General features: G+C 35.2%; 1 long non-coding RNA gene across 2 annotated transcripts; it reads left to right on the top strand.

Moving 5' to 3' along the window:
- The first annotated feature begins 1,669 nt into the window (after positions 1-1,669).
- Positions 1,670-4,974, top strand: LOC120263906. 2 transcript variants are annotated; one of them, XR_005537169.1, is made up of 4 exons: positions 1,670-1,762; positions 2,245-2,320; positions 4,255-4,379; positions 4,901-4,974. It is a non-coding gene; the product is annotated as an uncharacterized LOC120263906 (long non-coding RNA). The 2 variants fall into 2 exon arrangements; XR_005537168.1 differs by lacking the exon at positions 4,901-4,974 and having other exon boundaries at positions 4,255-4,631.
- The last annotated feature ends 2,751 nt before the right edge of the window (positions 4,975-7,725 follow it).

Raw genomic sequence — 7,725 nt, 5'->3', positions numbered from 1 at the left:
AATACAGTGAGATCTAGCTAGGAGATTGGTCTGCCCTCCAAAGCTATACTTCACCTTGTCTGTTACTATATATGTGGAAGATGTGGACACTGCTAGTACCACTGCCATTATTAATCTCAAAGTTATACATATACTACTCCCATTGCCCCTTCTGTTAAGCCATCTCTCTCTCTATCTCTTCTATATATCTTTTTATGTAATCTTAAATATTATATATTAAGGTTTGGACAAAAGTATAGCTTAATTATTATATATATACATATGTATGTATAGATAGATAGACAAGTTACGGAATGATGGAAGATGCTTTTATTCACGTATGCATGGAGTTTTAATCAAGAACTTTGTATGTGTGGTTTGGACCTTGTCTTGTTAGGCTAATTATTTTAATGCTAATAAAATTTTAATTTTCAATGTAATTAAATGGGTAAACATGATCATGGATTTCGGCTATAATTAATATTGTGTTGAACTATGTTCTTGAAATGTATAAAAACTAGGAAAAAAATGGATAATCACACAGAAAGAAACACATTTGCTTAGACAATTATACACAATCCTTAATCATTATTGTGAAAGGGAGTTTACCTTCAATCTTTTATTTAGGAAGATGGCACAACAATAAATTTTCCAGATCAAAATGAATTTGCTCCGGACTTGCTAGAGTTTGTAGGGCAACTTCGTAATTATTATCAATAAATCGGCTTCCTATCTATCATATTATTCAAATAATTAATCAAATGAGTTAAATATATAACACCTATCTTATTATCTTAGTTTCTTAATTAGTTAATTACTTCTTTTGCTAAGAAAATATTGATAATGGAAGACATTGTTTACTTCTCAAAGTTGAACAGGTTTAGGTAATTTGGTTTTATAGGACTTGACTTGCATGCTCTTGGATTCATCAATGCATCAATCACTAATGTATGTGTATATATATACATATGATCTTTTGAAAAAGGCTCATGGTTTAGATGATGTCAATGTTGCTGCTTCTTTAATGTATCTTTCATTTGGCAATCAATTACAGGCATGCATAAAATAAACAGAAGGCCTCCCATTGATGAATGCATCAAGTAAACCTAATTGTTTAAGTTACACTTGATAGATAAAAGATGAGAGAAGAGAATGAATACATTTCATTAGAGCAAACTAGCCCATATAAATACAAAAATGGTGTATATATGAGTATGTATATATGTATAAATACAATGTACATGTATTATTATTACTCTAACACGCCCTCTCAAACTCACGGTGGGTCATGAACTGAGAGTTTGTCAACTAAAAACTGAAACCGGGAGACAGTATAGGCCTTAGTGAGAAGATCAGCAATTTGCTATGTAGAGGCGACATAAGGAAGAAAAATACTGCTAGCAAGGTAATGATGACGAATAAAGTGATCAAAGAGCGACCTCGAGATGCTTCATATGCTCATGGAACACAGAATTGGCATCGATTTTGATGGCACTCTAATTATCACAGTATATAAGAGTGGGGGTAGAGATAGTGTTATATCCTGCCTATTACTGTAGTTAAACCAGCCCAGTCCTCTAGCTTTTGCAGCCCAGTACTGCAGATTTTGTTCGGTATAGTAGTTGTTACTGTAGCAACCAGAGAGCTTTGTTTCCTTCTTTCTTTTTCTTCTTCTTTTCTTCTCACTTTTGGCCAATCCCTTCCTTTTTCCTTAGAAAGCTTTCCGCGACCATTCCGGCGAACCAAACCCTGAAAAAATCCTCCTCTTTTATTCTTAAATATGGTAAGAGCTTCGATCCGACTTTTTACTTCATATTTGATTTGTATTTTACCGTAGTTGTATTCTTTGAAAACCTAGAATAAATCCTAGATTTTTTACTTGTTTGTGAATGTTTATGACCTTAAATTGAAGCCTTTGACATTGTGATTCTTTGTGGTGGATGATTGTAAAGAAGTTTCATTGTTTGATGATGTAAATTAGGAGAAAATCATTCGGTTAAGGTTGGCTTTATTGTAGTAGTCCATAGTTACTGTAGCACGGGCAAATCTTGCTTAATTCTTTTGCCTCCTTAGTTTGGAAGGAAGCCTAGTTCCATAGAAACTCTTTGAAAGTCCTTGAATCCAAGTTTGAGCCAACCATAGGCCCTTATAGGGTTGAATTGCACTTATGTATCTAGATCTTTCTTGTTGCATCTCTTTGCTCATACTTTGGTTCTTTTACTTATTATTCTTTGTTGTCTCGCTCTCGTACGTGTTTTGGGTCAGGTGGGGAGAGCGCCACTCGAGAGAAAGAACCCGCGGAGGAATAACACCTTTTGGGAAAAATCCGGTCTTCTAAGTTGTGAGTGGGTTAAGTTGAATGCACAGTTCCAATCGAATATCTTAATGTTTTATTCGCATGATGAAATTATTATCTTGAATTTATCATATTTTAAAATGATGTTTGTGGTTAAAATGGAGTTAAATTGGTCGTTATAGACTACAGTTGTGATGAGAACGACATGGACTTATTGTCTTATTCTCTTTGGACAGTTTATTGTGTTTTGATTGGTGATGATTGAATTTGAACCTGATGGGATTTATATTTTCCAGAATGATGGAAAATAGTCAAGTATCACCACAAATGCATTGAGTTTAATTGACATACATGAAATTGATTATCTATGTTGTGATTTGGGGTATATTGTTATGTCATTAAGCCAATATATGACTATGAATTGTGAAATTAATAAGGGAAGAATAATGGATTTAAATGATGCATATTTTTTTCGGTAATCTTTATGTGATTGATGTTAAAACTTGCCTAGGGTTATGTGTGAACTATGGATGATCTAATTACTCTAGGATCTTTAAAGTTTTGCAATATGATATTATGATAGAGTTATATGGAATTTGAATATAGTTTGATTTTATAAGTATATCGATAGGATGTTTGTTAACGACTATAACTATTGTTAAACTGAAATTCATAAGTTTGATATGCTTATTTTGATACAAGTGAAAAATTCCTTGGAAGAATAATGATGGATAACATGTGTTGTATATGCTAAAAGTTGTAATGAATTTTGAATGTGAACTTCAAAGTTTTTGTGAATGTCCATAAATTGTTCGATATAACGCCAATAAGAAATGGAAGTAAAATCTCGATAGCTTTGATAATGAAATTGTTACTAGCGAAGTTAATGTTGGTGTTTTGAGAGTAATGGCACTTTGTTGAGGAATTTGCGTATGATCTAAAATACAGGAAAATACAAAGAGTTATAGGCTTGTGTATGTGACTACTTGAGGATGTGTAAATCTTGCAAACATAGTGAATATCTTAAATGAAAGACTTGGTAGATGTCTTGGTATACACAAGTGTATGTGATGACATGAATTTTTTTCCATGATTAATGTGTCTTTAGGGTGTGAATTTGTTTATTTAGCAATCATTTGTTTATGGGTGAATTAAACTTGTATTTTACCAATTGAGGATTGATAATGACTTGTGCGTTTTTGAGGGTCTCTAATGAATCATTTTATCAATTGTGAAAGGTTGCAAAGACGATAAAGAGTTTGAAAGGAATGTAAGAAAGGTGATATGTTATGTTATTCATGCAAACTTAGGTATTATGTTTGGAAGGTTATTGGCTTTGCTATTATATCTTGGTGATATTAATTGAATTGTGTGTGAGGGGTAAAGCTAGTTCAATCACAAGTATTGTGTGAGTTTTATTTGGATCAGAAGCTAGGATTTGGTATGACTGATTATCATTATAGGTTTTTAAGATATCCCAAATGTATATCAATACTTTTTGTTGATACTATGGATATTTATATTGAAAAGTGATTGGTGAAATCTCTGTTTATAAAATTGTACTATTGTCATTAGTCTAAATCTGAAATAATTTTCATGGCCTTATCTTATTAAACTTGTGAATTGATCGATTTGAAAGATGTTCCATGCCTTTGGTTTTATATTTGAAATTCATGATGTTTGATGAAAATGTTTATGTTATGTTGACTTATTGGATTTGAAATGAATTTTGGTACCCTACGCATATTGGTATGCTTTAAGCATTGGTTTATATGGAAATGTTTTCTTTTCCACTATATAAATATTTGAATCATCTTTGAAATGAGATATTTGTCTGGAATGGGGACATGTGAATTATTTTGATATGAATATCCAGGATATTATTGTGACACATGGTGTCGTTTCTATTCCATGTTTATGATGTGAGCTTTAGCCATGTTTTATGTTATCATTGACGGTAGGGGGTCTCCACGGGCCAGCCTTTATAGGTGGCGTGGAGGATCAGATTTGATTATCCTTTTCAGGTGGTGCAGAGAAACCTGATTGGATGGTACATTGGGATTCCTGAGTCACCATACGGAACCGGTGGGTCAACGTCAAGAACGTGAGAACCTTAACAGCTTTGAACTTAGCCGCGACCACGGCTATTGTTTGGGGGGTTTTCTAGACCTTAATTTATCGAGATGCAAGTTTGATGTTGAGAAATTATATAACTTATGTGGAATTATTCTTGCATTGATCCCTCGTATGCATTTGAAGAGAAAAGAATGAGTTTTATGCCAAATTTGGGTATGTGTGAAAGTTGGAAACTTGATTTGATCAAATTGATGTTTACACTCATTATGTTTATGGGGCTTATGTGCATGCATTTGTTTTACTCATGATTTAAAGCTTTGAGTATTTGATTAGCCCTTTGGAAACCTCTGTTTTTGGGTTTTTGAATACGGTGGTATCGTACCCTGCAGTTATATGTGTTATAAATGTTGAAATGTTTTATTACTATTTGTATTATTGCAAAAGCTTGGTTATTGAAATTTATTGACTGGTTTATGATATTCTTTTGGAAATGTGTTGACCCACTCATTGAGTGACTTAGGTTACTCACCCCCTCTCCTTCCATTCCAGGTTTTAGTAGCTAGCAGCGTCGTAGCGAGGCGAAGTGCTTGGCAAATCCTTGGTCTTTTATTGACATCTTCAGTCTTATTGTAAGTTATTTTTAACATATTGCATTATATAAGAAAAGTGGATCCACTAGTGTCCTAAATTTTGTATTTGTGATTTGTTAGTCTTTTGCAACTTTATCGACTTTCTGAGTGAAACTCTGGCTTTCGTGTGTTCTAATTGAGTTATTGTTTAACTCATGTATATGTGCATGAGTTGTCAGCCTTGAGGTAACTCGAGGGTTGAATGGTGCGTGTATCCCTCCTCGGGTTCTCGCGGTGGTTATTGAGTCTCGGGACCCACTGGTCGAGGCGTGATAGATGGAGACACCAAAGTCCATCAAAATTTGACGCAACCAAAGAACCTCCTTAGCAGTAAAGGACATAGCACCATACTCAGTAGTAGATCGTTGATCAGAAGCATCACCTATCCAATCAGCATCACAATAGGCACTCAACTCAAGAGAAGATGTACTCACAAAAGGGCAGCATAATGAGTAGAGCGAGGTGTACTCACAAACTGACTAAGAACACAAACAACATATGCAATATTAGTCCTAGTGATGGTAAGGTAGATGAGAGCACTAAAAAGTGCACGATAGCGAGTGTGATCAGGTAGAGGCTTACCATCAGAAAAGGAGAGTCGATGATGCAACTCAATAGGAGTAGAGGCAGTAGGTAGATCAATGATATCAACTTATCAAAAAAATATCAGAAAAGTACTTCTATTTAGACACCAAGTAGCCTCAATGAGAATAAGCAACCTCAAGACCAAGAAAGTGATGAACAGGGTCTTTCATCTGAAACTTGGTGTGTAATAGCTGTTTCAAGGAAAGAACAATATCAACATCATCACCAATAATAACCATATTGTCAACATAAAAAAGGAGAATAGTAAGGCCTTCAGAGGTCTACCCAGTGAAGAAGACATAATCATGAGAGCTTTCAGTGAAACCAAGAGCAAGAACCACACTGCGAAAACACTCAAACCAGGCACGAGGAGCCTATTTGAGTCCGTAGATAGCTCGGTGAAGATGACAAACATGCTGAGAAGGATGAAAGAAACTAAGAGGAAGAGTCATATAACCGTCTTTAGAAAGATCCCCGTGTAAGAAGGCATTGGTCACATATAACTGATGAAGTGGCTAGTAACGAGCAACAACAATTGTGAAAATTAAGAAGATGAATAGTAGTCAACTTGGTTACAGAAGTAAATATCTCCTCATAATCAGTGCTATACTCCTAAGTATAGCCATGAGCAACAAGACGCGCTTTATGGCGCTCAATACCACCATCGGCTCAGATCTTGACTTGATAGACCTATCAACAGCTGATAGGAGTAACACCAGATGGAAGCGGAACAAGATCTCATGTATACACGCTCTGAAGAGTATCAAGTTCTTTTGTGATAGCCTATTGCCACTGGGGATGTTTCACCACCTCACGATAGACTGCGGCTCGGAATGTGAGTGAGTACTAGCAAGAAAGGCTTGAAAATTAGGAGAGTAGGTAGAGGAGAGAGAAAAGGTGTACCAAGCAGGAGGATGGCGAGGCCGATCTGGGTAACGATGAGGGACAACAGGAGCATCTTCAGGAGAGGGTGGGATGATGGAGAGAAGAGACGAATCACCAGATCCATCAATGCGCCCAAAGGAAAGGGAAGGAGAAACAAAGAAAGTACCTATGGAGACGTCGGGAGAAGGCATAGAATTGGTAGTTATTATAACCAGTTTTTACTGTAGATTGAACTAGCCTATTTCTATAGATTTTTCAGTCCAATACTGTAGCAGTCTGGTTCTGTAGCAGCCCGGTTCTGTAGTGGTCTGTTATTGTAGCAGTCCGCTACTGAAGCAACACGAATTTTTAGTCTAAAAGCCTTTCTTCCTTTGTTCTTCTTCTTCCCTAGTTTGGCCCAACCCTTCTCTCATCCTAAAATTTTTCCGGCAAGGTTTTCCGGCGAACCAAGTGTCCCTTCCTCCCTCACTCTTGAACTTGGTAAGCTTGGATTTAATGTTTTATTCCGTATTTTCTTCTTGTATTTCCTTGTTTTTAGATATTTTTTAAAATGCTAGATTTCTCCATGGATTTAGTTGTTTATTTGCTCAAATTGAAGCCATTGACTTGTTGTTCATGTATGAGAATGTTTGTGAAGAAATTTCTTGAATTGGTGTTGTAAATTGGGAGAAAATCATAGTATAAGGGCCGGTTTTACTGTAGCAAACACGAGGTTACTGTAGCAACAGCAATCTTTAGTTGTTTCTTTGATTTCTTTGGACTAGAGTGAAGCTAAAACCCTCGGGAATTCATTGGTAACCTTTAGACCTAGCTTTGAGCTAATCCTAGGATCGAATTAAGGTTCTTTGTTAGAAAACTTAGGGTTTTTCTTGTGTGATTTGTTTTATTTGTTAATTATTGTTGTGTTTTGTTATACTTTGGCAAGGAGAAGTCTTGGTTCGAGACAAATCGCCAATTCGGTGAGTGGAATTGTTGAGCATAGCTTTAATTAGAAGAATGCCAATAGCTAGATATCAATTATACATATATATATATATATATATACATATCATGTTTTAAGTAAGGTTTATTGATTTATACTTGTTTGGTATTTTGGTGAATGATAGTTATTATTGAGAAAATCTTGGATGTCTCATTTGGTTTATGATTTGTTATGGTTGGATTTGTGATTGATATATATATCCATGAGTTTGTGAAATCCTTATTTTGTATGAAACTTGAGATTTGTTGTGGAAATCATTGATTTTGTGAAATCTAAGGCTTGAAACTCATTTT

Source organism: Dioscorea cayenensis, chromosome 6 (assembly GCF_009730915.1).
Source record: "Dioscorea cayenensis subsp. rotundata cultivar TDr96_F1 chromosome 6, TDr96_F1_v2_PseudoChromosome.rev07_lg8_w22 25.fasta, whole genome shotgun sequence".
Lineage (NCBI taxonomy): Eukaryota > Viridiplantae > Streptophyta > Magnoliopsida > Dioscoreales > Dioscoreaceae > Dioscorea > Dioscorea cayenensis.
The sequence above is the reverse complement of the archived record's forward strand: the minus strand, read 5'-3'. Positions and strand labels throughout refer to the sequence as shown.